Source organism: Lates calcarifer, unplaced genomic scaffold (genome assembly GCF_001640805.2).
Source record: "Lates calcarifer isolate ASB-BC8 unplaced genomic scaffold, TLL_Latcal_v3 _unitig_3844_quiver_2016, whole genome shotgun sequence".
Taxonomy (NCBI): domain Eukaryota; kingdom Metazoa; phylum Chordata; class Actinopteri; family Centropomidae; genus Lates; species Lates calcarifer.
In genome coordinates, this window is record NW_026116564.1 from 1,976 (window position 1) to 15,720 (window position 13,745).

The window sequence follows — 13,745 nt, forward strand, 5'->3', positions numbered from 1 at the left end:
TTCAACATCAGTCAATATTTTTCGAAAATATTGACAGGCCCAGACTCAATACCTTTGACAGAAAATGATTCCCAATGACAGGCAACTGCTATTTAATGTTTCTTTGCAAGGGACTTAGTTATGTTTTTGAAATTTTTAATGCTGAATTTGTGTTTTGCTTCATAATCTCATAGTCCAAACGTGTACTAAAGGACCAATTTGGCGTATACATTCAGGATAATGGATCATAAAGTGATGTTTTGGGATGAAATTATTTTGAAGATACAAAACTGTAAATTAATCTGTGGTGCCTCTTCGATAAGATGTTCTAAAAATACAGTCATTCCCTCTGTAATACATGGAGAAAATACTATGTTCACAATATGCAACAATAGTAACAACAAATGCCAATGTGTGTCACCTTCAGGGCCAACATCTCCTAATATTAGTGGGAGGTTCTGAATAAGACATCATGTCTGACTGGCATTAAGCCAATACCACTGCTAGTGCAAAACATGTTTATGTGTGTTGGCCGATTTTTCCTATCCATGAAGCCGTAGTTGAATGCATATACACGTTAGAGTATGTTTTCATTAGAGATAAAGCTCTGATTCAAATAATCAAACAATAACCTAATCTCATACTGTGCTACACCTTCTAAGATATCATGCATTATATCAAACACAAAGTTATCTGATAAACTGAAGTATGACAAGGAATTGAGTATACTATTGCGTTTAACCCCAAAACAAAGAATTTTCCCTTGGATTCTCGACAAGATATCTGTAATGGTCCTCATTAGTTAATTTGGTTGCGCAACATCACTCGCACATCACTTTCACTAAACACTGTTTAGTGAGCAGATTAAGCAATAACACACATTCTGCCAGTAATAGTTGGCAGAGAATGATTCCACATAACCCAAAATTGAGTTTAGACCTAAATTGTCGCCCATTATTTGTGCAATTGTGCCATAGACAGGTTGTTCCAGCAAATGACACTTTCATTCGACTGTGCTCTAGGACCTTTACATCTTCTATAAATGGAGTAAGTATTTTGTCAACGCCATATTTTTTTTTGCATCTTGGGAATGAAACAAAGAAATGAGATGGATGTTCATCAGGGATGAGTTTAGATGTGGTGGTAAATTGCAGAGTGTGAAATATAAACATCCAAGCTTATGAATGCCTTGTTTTTGACCCTAGTGGATTTGATGTTTGAAAGTCATCATAATAAACTTGAATTTGTAATGCATTTTTTGATTTTGAATACAATGGGTGATTTCTACAATATTTTCCATCACAGAAATCCTGGTAAAAGCTACCAAGAGCAGCAGATTTATTAATTTGGAAACACACTTCTTCATTCTTGAAAATGAACTCTAAAGTTTTTAACAAGGGTATGCAAATGAAAGTCTCATTTACTGGTACCTGTTCATAGACTCCAGATACTTTGTTTCTCTTTGAATCAGCAGGCACTGCACTTAATACTTGTTCTTTAAGATTTGCATGAATTTCACTGACATACTCTTCCATGCTTTCAACAACAGATAACACAACAGTGTTGGCGACACCACTGCCCTGTAAATCTGATTGATGCGGTGTTTGCATATTAACATTGTTTCTTGAACCCACGTTAACAGTACTATGACAACCATTTAAATGCTTTCTAAAACTGCATAACTTTTAAACTCAATGAACAGCCTTCTTGAGCACAAATAACATTTTTTTTGTATAACCCATGAAAAAACTTAAGGTGCTGAATTAATGCACTAGGTGCATCATGCAGGGATCTACAAATATGACAAATATCTATACATTGTTTAAGAACTTGGCTCCTAGTTTCTACCTCTGAACGTGGCTCAAATTAGCCTTTGTTTGATGTGCAAAAACAAACACTGTAGATTAAGAAAAATAAAACTTTTTGCCAAAATATAACCTATGCAAAAAAAGTGCTGAAATAACTGCACCAAGTGCATTGCACAGTGACTTACATATGTTGCATATATACACTGTTCCAAGAATTTGGCTCTCAATTCATTCACCTTTGGACTCTCTTTAGTGGTATCAACATTGATACTATAGACCTTTGTCTGGAGGAATGTGTACATGTTGTTGAGAGCATCATCGTAACTTACACTGACAACAAAGTGTACATTAAAGAGTTCATCAAAGGCTGCTAATGACGTTGTTCCCTTGCAGGGAATGAGCCTCTTGTCTATCACAACGTAGTAAGTACTGATGGCCTGCTTGCCAGTTCCAGAAGCAAGAAGGTATGGCTGGTGGTGTGCCCTCTGGTTTTCTAGGTGTTCTTCAAGGCTCCTGCATGACTGTAAGAAAAATTACATGTTAAGTTGCATCGTAATACTGTCTTATTCTGTCCCATGTTTCCCACTTCATTCACAATTAAATTTGTTCTTACCTTGTGAAACACAACTATGTGGTCCATAGCCTGAGCCGCGCCGATCTTCTGTGTTTTCTTTTTAGTTGGCTGAGGTGGCAGGATATGCAGGAGCAGAAGAAATGATGCCATATCATCGCACTCTGTAAGAAGAAAAAAATCTTGAATCACAAGTTTCTTTCCATCCAAACTTAATTTCCAAGCCATTTAACCTACTGCTGCTGACCTTCTCAGGATCTCAGGACCCGAAGGACCATTTTATTTTGTTTTATCATCAGCTGTTTAGTCTCAAGTCACAAATGGATAGCTTGGGTTTTTTAAAAGTGTGGTTGTATGAAGTATGTATGGATAGTCAGTGTGTTAACTACAGGAGATAGCAGTAAGAGTGCCCCCACTTTTGATCCATCATTGGCCGTTAATTAAAATTAAATACCTGGGTGATCCTCATCATTGTTCTGATTCCTGGCAGACCTCAGCAAACTCTGGAGCACTGGGGTGGTTGTAAGGCTCTCTGCTTCTCTCATCACCTTTCTTTTGAAGGATGTATGCCACTTCTCAAACAGTTTGCAGCAGTTTCTGGTCCAAAGAGGAGGCTGAAATTTTAACATATCTGCAGCAACATGAAAGAACATGTTTGGTCAAATTTCTGACAATCACATGCTAAGGTCATGACTATGATGTCAATATAATGTCAATACTTACCAGTTCTTTTGTGTCTAGCAGCCTTGGAAACACTGAGAATATGTTGTGGGACTCATCAGGATTGTGAATGAGGCACTGTCTCTACTCAAAGGCTTCCTTCATCTTCTGCAGGATAATTTCACTGGTGTGGTTCATTAAGGATATGACCTCTTTACAACGCTCCTCATCCAACTGACCACCAATCTGAGGCAGCTCTCTCTGCTGTCTTGGACCACCTCCTCTTGCCATCTGTGTTTTTGGTTCCTTGGACCCAAGTTTTGTCTTCCTCTGAATTGTCTTGAGCCACCATGCCAGAAATCCAGAGCCACTTTGGCTATCGTAAAAGTGTTCCTAACCAAGGACAGACATAATTACATTTGTTCATAATCAGCTATAGTTGGAACCAGGTTGCAACAATGTGTATAGGAGAAATTAAATTCAGGCACTGCAACAGTTTTTTGATGATTCTGAAACAGACACCCCCGTTATCACTGTCAATAACGTTAGAGAATGTATTGATGCTATCTTTGTGTGATACCACCCCCCCTTAAGAGAGTGGCGACGTGAAACAGCAGAGCTACACACCTAGTTAAGAAACTAAAATGTTAAAATTAAAGAAAAAAGTTTTATTTAGTGGACGTGATAAACTAGCAACCAAATGTATTTGTGCATTAATAATCGAAGAATGAATTTGACACTAATATACAGTGTCAAATAATCTACTCAGTAATTTCTTAATGCAAAAATACATTTTAAATAAGGACTGGAATGAAGATAAATACAAAACTTACATATCCTTTCCTGGAAAGAGGGTCTTTGAAAGCAGGGGAACAAGGTGACAATTCCCAGGGCATATTTCTCTTTAATGATTTGCTGAGGAATTCTCCTGCAAATAAAAAATAAAAATAAAATAAATTGTTATTTGCTTACACACACAAGCATCAGTACTTTATGAAATGATTACCACATCACCACCACTTTAGGGGGGTTAAGTACCTGGCAACTACCTAACCCTGGTACCATAAATTTACCCTTTCGTCTCAACCATGTGTGCTGCAAGAATATTGACCATCTGCCTTCTTCTACTGTCACATAAAGACCTAGTTTCTTCATATTCTTCAAGCACTGATGTCCCTCCTGGTTTTGTCTGTAGAATCTGCTTTATCAGCTAAACAAATTGCAAAAATGGCAATTTTAAAATTAAACTTAGAATAGCAAATTAGTTTCAGGCATCATTATGATAGGACTATAATGACTACATTTAGCCAAATCTGAAAGGCGCAAACTCCCACTGTGTGAGGATAGTGGTGTGGTTGGAGGCGACAGAGATTCACCGGAGGACCACTGTCCTGACTGTCCTTGATAACAAAGCAAATTCCTGCCACTGTGGAAAAGTCTGCAAACACTGCTGCATCCACCTCATTGCCAGAATCATCTTCCACTATAATCTTGTCCATAGAGAAGTTCTCTCTCACTAAGTGATGAGGTTAAAAGACAACATAGTAACTTGTTCATCAAATATAACTGCCAGTCAGTATGAATTACTGGTTAGTCATACATATACCGTTACCTTCATAAATGAATTCCTCAAAATCAGCATGTTGTAATTTTATGTATTTCTTGCAGTTTTGATACTGCACCTTAATGATCATTTTGCCATCTACAATATGAGCCTGTAGAGAAAGAGGGGTAACAGAATCTTATCTCCTCAGTGCTAATATTGATAGTTATTTGTCTTTTAACAGTCTAAACAACGGTTGAAAACCACACGAAAACTACACTAAAAGTATGCAAATAATGTTGAGTATGCAAATGTTCTCTCTCTCGTCTGGTCAATATTAAACACCGTAACAAGCAGCAAGCCAGTACAAGTTAACGGTAACTCACCAACATGTTGTTGATGACAAGACCTCATATGAACAGCCCCCTCGTGAAAATGTCTGGGAGGTCCAAGTTCACGAGCCGTGTACACGGTTTCCCATGTCGCAATCACGAGTTCGATTTGACGGCAGCAATTCAATTTAAACAATGATATAAAGTAATTTCTGATAACATTGATAAAAGATGGCGCACGCTTTTGCAGGCAGAAACCCCGGGACACAGCCGCGTCAGTTGAAACACTGATAGGAGAAAACGGTTTAAAAGAACAAAGTTCTCGACCCAAACAGCTTAAAACTATTTTCAAAAAGAGTTTTCGTTAGCTTTCCCTTAGTCAACTGTGTCTGAAGATGAACTGAAACAAATGCTAACAGTCAACATTATCCTCAGTGGGCACGTCTGTTTAACGTGCAAGGAGATGGCGGGCACTCGTTAATAATACAAAAATGTTTCATCATGCATCCAAAATTGTTAAAAAATAAAAAAATAAAAAAAACACACACATTTTAAAGCAAAATAACAATAAAACGGCGAACTTCAGTCACGAGATACTTACCAATCTTTCGTTCTCATACTCGATGCGAATGAAAGAAAATGGCTGCCTTCAAATTCCTCTCAAAGCGTACCTGTCCAAAAACCCGGATGTTCGACACAACGCTCATGGAGTTGAATACGGTAAACTCTGCAATGTAACGCGCTGTAACGCGCGCAATGAAAATGACGTTTACAAAGGATACGGCCGCCAATGTGCGGCTCTGCCGCGAAAACGACCCGGGGGAAACCGAGGGAGTTTTTAGAGATTATGAATATAGAGGTTTTGGAGACAGTGGTGGCCATATTTTGAACAGTGTTGTGCCCTGGGAGCGAGTGTGTGCATGATTTAGTTCTCTGTCTGATTCTGGTCAGAAACAACGGGGCAGAATGGCCCAAGTGGGGGGGGGGGGGGGGGGTTATGGTCTTAGAACTACTTATAATGTCATGTGGCATTATAGAAACTTACATATTCAAAAAGCCCAGGTTGTGCTGAAAAAATGATATCAGTTACATGCTTGTATCTTACAGTATTGGATTTCTACAGTTCTTTAAATAGTAAGAGGTCCGAGGCACACCGTAAAAAGTGGCCTAACCTCAGAGGGTTAATAATAATATTGTAAATTAACAGTTAACCAATTTCTGTCCAAAATCAGACAGTGGTGCCTCATACAATGAGTGATTTTATGCCATTTTTGAGCATTTTTGCCACATTCTACAGTCCAAATGTTAAAAATGGTACAAAAATGTCTTGGATACTTGCCATGTTTGTCAAGTTGTGGGAAAGCAGGGAGGGTCTCTACCAGTGCCCTGACTTCATCCTTCTATAATCCTTCTCATCATCCCACTCTACGTGACATTACCATCTACACTTCTGACTCTGTCATATTCACGCTCCAATAGTGTAAAACCGACCAGGTCAGAGTTACTTTCCCTGTCTACATTTTTTGCCTCACTCCTATCTCAGCCCATATGAGCCACTGACTAATTACATCAGCTTCATGTATGTCACCAAGGCCTGACTTCAACACCCACTCTTTCTCACCAAAACAGCAAAACAGCAAAACAGCCTCTCAATTCTGGTTCCAGATGCATTACACAAAATTTTCTGTACTGCAGGAAATCTTCAGAACACTATTCAAGCTGTTCCTTCTGTATTGGTGCAGCATCCACAGCAGCCAGACTAAGCATCTCAGACCAAATAATCCAGATCCCTGGCCACTGTTGATCTCAGACATATTGTTCCTACATCTGCAACAATCTAATGACCCCTGTCAAGTCCACATTCAAGTTGAGTCAGTTTTAATCAGACCTTTTAGGAGTCTGTAATCGCTTGGGTGGAATAATGCATGAGATTGAACCATCACACTGACTCTGAACATCCATTCATCTGTCCTCAACATTCAGCATCTGAACTTCCATTAAAACCTTTAAGATGGTGAACATGGTGTTACTGTTGAATGCAGCAACACAGCTGTATGTAAAGAGGGAGTAGATAATGGGCTCAGTACACCTCCTTGTGGTGTACTAGTACTCAGACTTGTAGTGGAGGACAAGTGGGGGCCCAGCCTCACCACATGAGGACATTGTGACAGGATGTTGTGTTATTACATTTGAGTTGTTTAGACTTTGAATAAGGAAAAAAAAACACAGAAATTGTGGTTTCATTGCCATGATGTACAGCATAGTTTTGGTCTAGCTCTTGCATTTATACCATCTCCTTTGCAAAGGAGGAGCAGCTTCAGTCTTGCCTTTTCATCCTCTGAAGAACCTACCTAGGCAGCACCCTTAACACATGTTTCCTGTTGTCAAGGTCTTAACATTTGTCTAACAGTAAAAACAATATTATAGTATTGTACATATTTTTTATTAATTTATTAGAAGTGTGTTTTGGTATACCAGAAACTTCAAGCCCCTACACAATATGAGTGACTGGATACTGTCTCTGGTGGGATGTTGCATGTGACGACAATAAGGGGTGGGGGGGGGGGGATTATAAGTACCTATATGATACTCAATGATTATTTTAAATCACTCCTAATATTGCTGTGAGATTGTTTTAGTACTCACAAAAGGGATAATTTTATGTATCTTTATTTTCATGTGATTTCATGATCATTGAATCCCCCTTGTCACTCTTTGGTATGTTCACCCAGGAAGCACACTCTCAGTCTGCATTTGGAGCTGAGAAAGAGAGGTATGGTTACAGAGTATTCCGCTTCTAAATGTCATTCCAACAGTTAATGCTTGGTAATGTGACAATGTTTCAAAAAAGTAATGTAAAACAGCTGTAATGTGTTAAGTGCTGTACATTGGCCCTGAAGGTCATGTAACATTTCAGAAGACACAACAACATTTCACAAAACACAATGACATTTCAGAAGACACAACAACATTTCACAAAACACAATGACATTTCAGAAAACACAACATTTCACAACATACTACAACATTTCACAAAAAAAATCACAATTTCACAAAAAAACGACATTTCAGAAAACACAGCATGATTTCAGAAAACACATCATTTCACAAAATACAGCACAACATCAGAGTTTATGCACAACAGACCTGTTTTCTCTCCAGAGCATGAATTACAGTAACTACATTAATTAATTTAGCCACTTATTCATAATTAATAATGAGAGTGTAAATCAGTCTGCAAACTGGGCTACACAGGTCTATACCTCGCTGAACTGCTGCATGGCATGCATCTTTGTTACATGACACCATAGTTTTTAATGTGAAAAGCTTAGCTCAAACAGTTTAAAACTTAATATGATTAACTCATAAATACTGGCCTTCATATTATGCTCTGTTAATTCGTTGACATAATATAACATGAGCTTGCCTTCACCTGAAGAGCAGTAGGTATGCACACTGGTTGGCACTAGCTTCAGCACTCAGGTGCCTGATGTTGCAGAGCACTGAAAAGCGCTGTTCCACCTCTTAAAGTAAAGGAAAGCCTGACAATTTCAGCATCAGGTGAAGGAGCCTGTTGTCACACACACTTGTGTTACACACTTTCTGCACACTTACTGTGCTGTAGCTATTTTGCAGCTTTGTAACATGTCCAATGCAGATGTGATACTGTAGTTTAATGTTAAAAAGAGACAGCTGAAGCTGTCAGGCTTTTCTTTGTCTTAAGAGGTGGAGCATCCGATGTCCAGCATGTGAGCACTGATGAGTCGTGCCAACTGGTGAGCATACCTGCTGCTCTTCAGCATAAAGTGAAGGACAGCCCAGGTTATATTTATATTACGTCAATGAGTTAACAGAACATAATATGAAGGCCAGGCTCTCTGTATATAAACTTGTGAGCACAAATTAATCAAAATGTAGGAAATGTATGTACAAATGTATACAGATTATGTGCATATTTTTTTTCTCTCTGTGACCATTCCAGGGTTCCTTATGCTCAAATCTTTCACCCACCAACAGTGAACTCTGAATTGACTGGGGTTCTGTCCCATCACAGACAAGATGTGTTGTCTCTCCCTTTCCGTTTTCTGAAATATTGTGTTTTGTGACATGTTGTTTTGTTTTCTGAAATATTGTGTTTTGTGACATGTTGTTTTGTTTTCTGAAATGTGTTTTCTGAAATGTTGTTGTGTTTCATGAAATGTTGTGTTTGCTGAAATGTGTTTTCTGCAATGTCATGTTTTGTGAAATGTGTTATGAATGGTAAATGGACTGTACTTATATAACGCTTTTCTAGTCGGATTGACCACTCACACTACATGTCACATTCACTCTCTCTCTCACACACACACACACACACACACACACACAGTGCTCTCTAACACAGTGGTCCCCAACCCCCGGACCACTCTACTATCATTCACTCTTCACTCACCACCGGAACTGTTCCTTCACTACTCAAAACTGCAGTCGTCACCCCAATACTCAAAAAACCTGGCTTAGATCCCAACAACTACAATAACCTTCACCATTTCAAACTTACCATTCATCTCCAAAATTCTTGAAAAAATAGTCGCCTCCCAACTTCACCTGCATTTAACTTCTAAGAGCCTCTATGAACCCTTCCAGTCTGGCTTCCGCTCCCAACATAGTACAGAAACCGCCCTCATTAAAATCACCAATGACCTCCTCATTGCAGCTGACACCGGTTTACTCTCCATCCTCATCCTCCTTGACCTGAGTGCGGCCTTTGACACCATCTCACACCCTATCCTTCTCAGTAGACTCTCCTCCATTGGCATCACTCACACCCCCCTGACTGGTTTCGTTCTTATCTGTCAGGCCGCACTCAGTTCATACAACTAAAATCCTTTAAATCCGACCCCTCCCCAGTCACTACAGGTGTGCCCCAGGGCTCTGTCCTGGGGCCCCTTCTCTTTATCACTTACCTTCTCCCCTTTGGCAATATCTTCCGTAAATTCAACATCCATTTCCACTGCTTCGTGGATGACACCCAGCTCTACCTCTCTAGCAAGTTGAACTCCACTTTCCCACCTTCCTCCCTCACCTCCTGTTTATTGGAAATAAAATCCTGGTTCACCTCAAACTTTCTAAAATTAAACAGTAATAAAACTGAGATCCTTCTGGTTGGCACCAAATCCACTCTATCCAAAGTTGACAGCTTCTCCCTCACTATCAACAGCTCCCCAGTTTCCCCTTCCCCTCAAGTTCCCCTCCCTCACCCCCCCATGCTGCTTCCACCCTTGTCCACAGCCTCGTCACCTCCTGCATCGACTACTGCAACTCTCTCCTCTTTGGCCTTCCTCAAAAGTCCCTCCATAAGCTTCAACTGGTCCAGAACTCTGCCACTCGCATTATCACCACAACCCCCTCTTTCCATCACATCACCCCCATCCTTCAGCAACTCCACTGGCTCCCGGTTAAACAGCGCATTGAATTCAAACTCCTCCTGCTTACTTTCAAAGCCATACACAACCTTGCCCCCCCATATTTATCTGACCTCCTACACATCACCACCCTTTCCCGTTCCCTCAGATCTTCCTCCTCCATTCATCTCTGTATACCCTCTGCCCGTCTCAGCACCGTGGGGAGCAGAGCAGCTCTGGAACTCCCTGCCACCAGCCCTCCGAAACATTGACTCCTTTCCTGTTTTCAAATCCAGACTCAAAACCCATCTGTTTAAGACTGCCTACTCACTCTAACCTACTTACTTAATATGCAGTGACCGACTCTCTAATGAGGCAATGAAGCCTTCAAAACTGCTTCACCACTTGGAGACCAAGCATTCTGCATTCAAAGACAAGCTTTTGGAGTATTTTGAAAGAAAAAAGGACAGAAGCGATTACTGATGGCCACCACATCAACAAATTTGAGTGCACTGAGAGCATCATTCTTGGTGGCTAACCGTATTGCTAAGGCTAAGAAGCCATTCACTATTGGTGAAGAATTGATCCTTCCGGCCACTAAAGACATTTGCCGTGAAATTCTAGGAGAGGCTGCGGTTAAAAAGATAGCACAGTTGAGACTGTCAGTTGTTGGAGAGGATTAATACATCACCGTGGTACGCACTCCAGGTTGACGAGTCTACAGATATTGACAACAAAGCAATACTTCTTGTTTATGTGCGATATGTTTATCAGGAGGATGTGCATGACGGAGATAATGGGTCACAAAACTCGCTTACTTGTGTGACATATTCAACCTGCTCAATGAACTCAATCTGTCACTTCAGGGGGAAATGACAACTGTCTTCAAGTTGGCAGATAAAGTAGCTGCATTTAAAGCCAAATTGGATTTGTGGGGGACGGCGCATGAACAGAGGTATATTTGACATGTTTCAAACATTAGGTTGGATCTTGGAAAAGACTGAGCCGGAGCTTTCATTCTCCCAGCTGGTGCACGATCACCTGTCTTTACTTTTAAAAGAGTTCGAGCGCTACTTCCCAACCACAAAAGACCCACGAATTGCCAAGGAATGGATCCGCAACCAATTTGCCAACAAACCAGGGGAATTCAGTGTGTCTATGCAAGAAGATTAACTACTGGAGATCGCAAATGATGGCAGCCTTAAAAGTATGTTTGAGACAACAACTCTGCCGGTGTTCTGGATTAAAGTCATGGCAGAATACCCTGAGATCACCACAACAGCACTGAAAACCCTGTTGCCGTTTCCGACACCCATCCCTATCCTGTGTGAAGCAGGGTTTTCTGCAGTGACAGCAACCAAAACAAAATTACAGAGCAGACTGGACATAAGCAACACATTTCGGGTGTCATTGTCTTTGTGGTGTATCTTATGTTGAAGGCATGTTTAACCTTTGCCATTATGACCAGAGAGTGTGGGGCTGAGAGGCCATTACTCATGTTATGATGTTGGCGCGATGTTACAAGGATGCTGCTAATAAAGTTGCATACACAGTGGATTCATGTTTATTATTATATTTAGAAAATACCAGTGTTATGCCGGTCATATCATTTTATTTTGTTGTATTTATCTGCCACACCTTAAAGGCTGGTCTGTGAAAATATTGTCTGACATTAAACCGGCCCGTGACGCAAAAAAAGTTGGGGACCGCTGCTCTAACACATTCATACACTGATGCACACACATAGTGTTCAGTATCTAGTATCAGGATACTTTGGCATGTGGACTGGAGGAGCCAATGATTGAACCACCAACCTTCTGGTTGGTGCACGACCACTCTGCTTCCTGAGCCACAGCTGCCCCAAATGTTGTGTTTACTGTAATGTTTTTCTGTTTTCTTAAATGTCATTGTGTTTTCTGAAATGTTGTCACCACAGTGCTGAACGAGTTTTAAAGAGTTAAGTTCTTTCATAAGTTACCACTGTATTGTTTTCAGCGGTGCTCCTTTGAAGTGCTGTTGCCTGTTCAGCCCAGTACCTAGCAACTCATGCAATCATGGAAATGAAATGACATACAGTTTTTCTGTGAGATTTGTATGAAGTAAATTTTAAATATTTGTTGCTTTTCTGGTGTTGTTTGTGAACATATAAAGTAATTGTGTTTACTCCGTAATGTACAAGATGTGAGGCAGGACGTAATTATTTTATTTTGCATTATTTTACATTGTTAACATTTCATGCATCCCTTGCAGTAGTCTGAGGAAAGGATGTGAGCTAATGTACTCCCTGTTACATGTTGTATCATTGCAGATTAAAAAAGAGGTCCAAAGAAAGCTTTCATTGTTTGTCCCAAACCCACTACATATATAATACAATGAAATTCACCCAAATAGCCTAGTAGCCCAGCTACTCTTGAGGAGGTTAATTTAGCCCATGCAGAATCATAGTGACAGAAATTATGGGAGATAGAAAGTGGCAGAGGGGGAGTCAAGTGTGTGGGATGGGGTGGGGGTGGGGTAGGTGAATACTGCGGCATTAGACTACACTGTCAAGATGCAATGACAAAGCTCACTGTAGCTTCTATAATCACACAAAACACACATACACACACATATTTCTCCATCTGATAGCATTCTGGCACTTGTATAATATATTCCACACACACGTACAAAACAGATTCTCTTAACACATACAGGCACATACAGACAGGACAGCACCAAAACCTTAAGCTTATAACATTGTCCTCCAGTCTGTGATAAAATGATCTCACACTCCCTGTGCTATTTCTCTCTCTTACATGCACATACACTGTACCCCAGAACTGTAATTGCAGAAAACAGTAAGAGACTGAGACATTGCATATTTCTTTGATTCTTACCTCTGGTTGGATTATCACTTCTGGTGCATTAAAGGGATTCAGTGGTTAGTCACTATGATGCTGCCTGTCTCTCTCTCTCTCTCTCTCTCTCTCTCGTTCCCTCTAACTCCCTCCCTCTCCCTTTCTCTCTCTGCTTTGCTGTCCTGTGTGTGTTCCTTTATCTGCACTGCTCTCACATTCTATTCTGAGTTCCTCTCTTCCTGCCTAGGGAGAAGTAGCCACAGTAGCATAGCACTGGTTATTGATCCACAACCTCTTCACACAAATACTGAGATTTAATTACTAGGCTAAAACTAAAACTTTTGCACCCAATTAGGGAGACTAAATAAATATGAATGAATATTTATTAAAACTAAAAAAAAAAAAAAGCGCATTAAAAGATTTTTTTTAATGCAAAGATAAGTCAACACAGGAAAGGCTTAGACACCCAATTTTGCCCTATATGTGACCATTCTTCTTTTGAATACAATGCAATCATAGTGAAAGCTATGGTCAAAATGTCATTTATTGTTGTTTAAAGGCCATGGATGAGCAAGTTTGTGATGTGAGAACACTCACATCAACAAAATTCCAATCAGAAGACAATTACTTT

The 13,745-nt window shown here is 40.0% G+C and overlaps 1 long non-coding RNA gene across 1 annotated transcript; it reads right to left on the reverse strand.

The window, feature by feature from the left end:
• Positions 1–1,181: 1,181 nt before the first annotated feature.
• Positions 1,182–13,262, reverse strand: LOC108894773 (uncharacterized). The gene is made up of 7 exons (XR_001962852.2): positions 13,154–13,262; positions 5,495–5,620; positions 3,852–3,946; positions 3,082–3,411; positions 2,813–2,989; positions 2,401–2,522; positions 1,182–2,308 (listed from the first exon to the last, which is right to left on the reverse strand). It is a non-coding gene; the product is annotated as an uncharacterized LOC108894773 (long non-coding RNA).
• Positions 13,263–13,745: the final 483 nt, after the last annotated feature.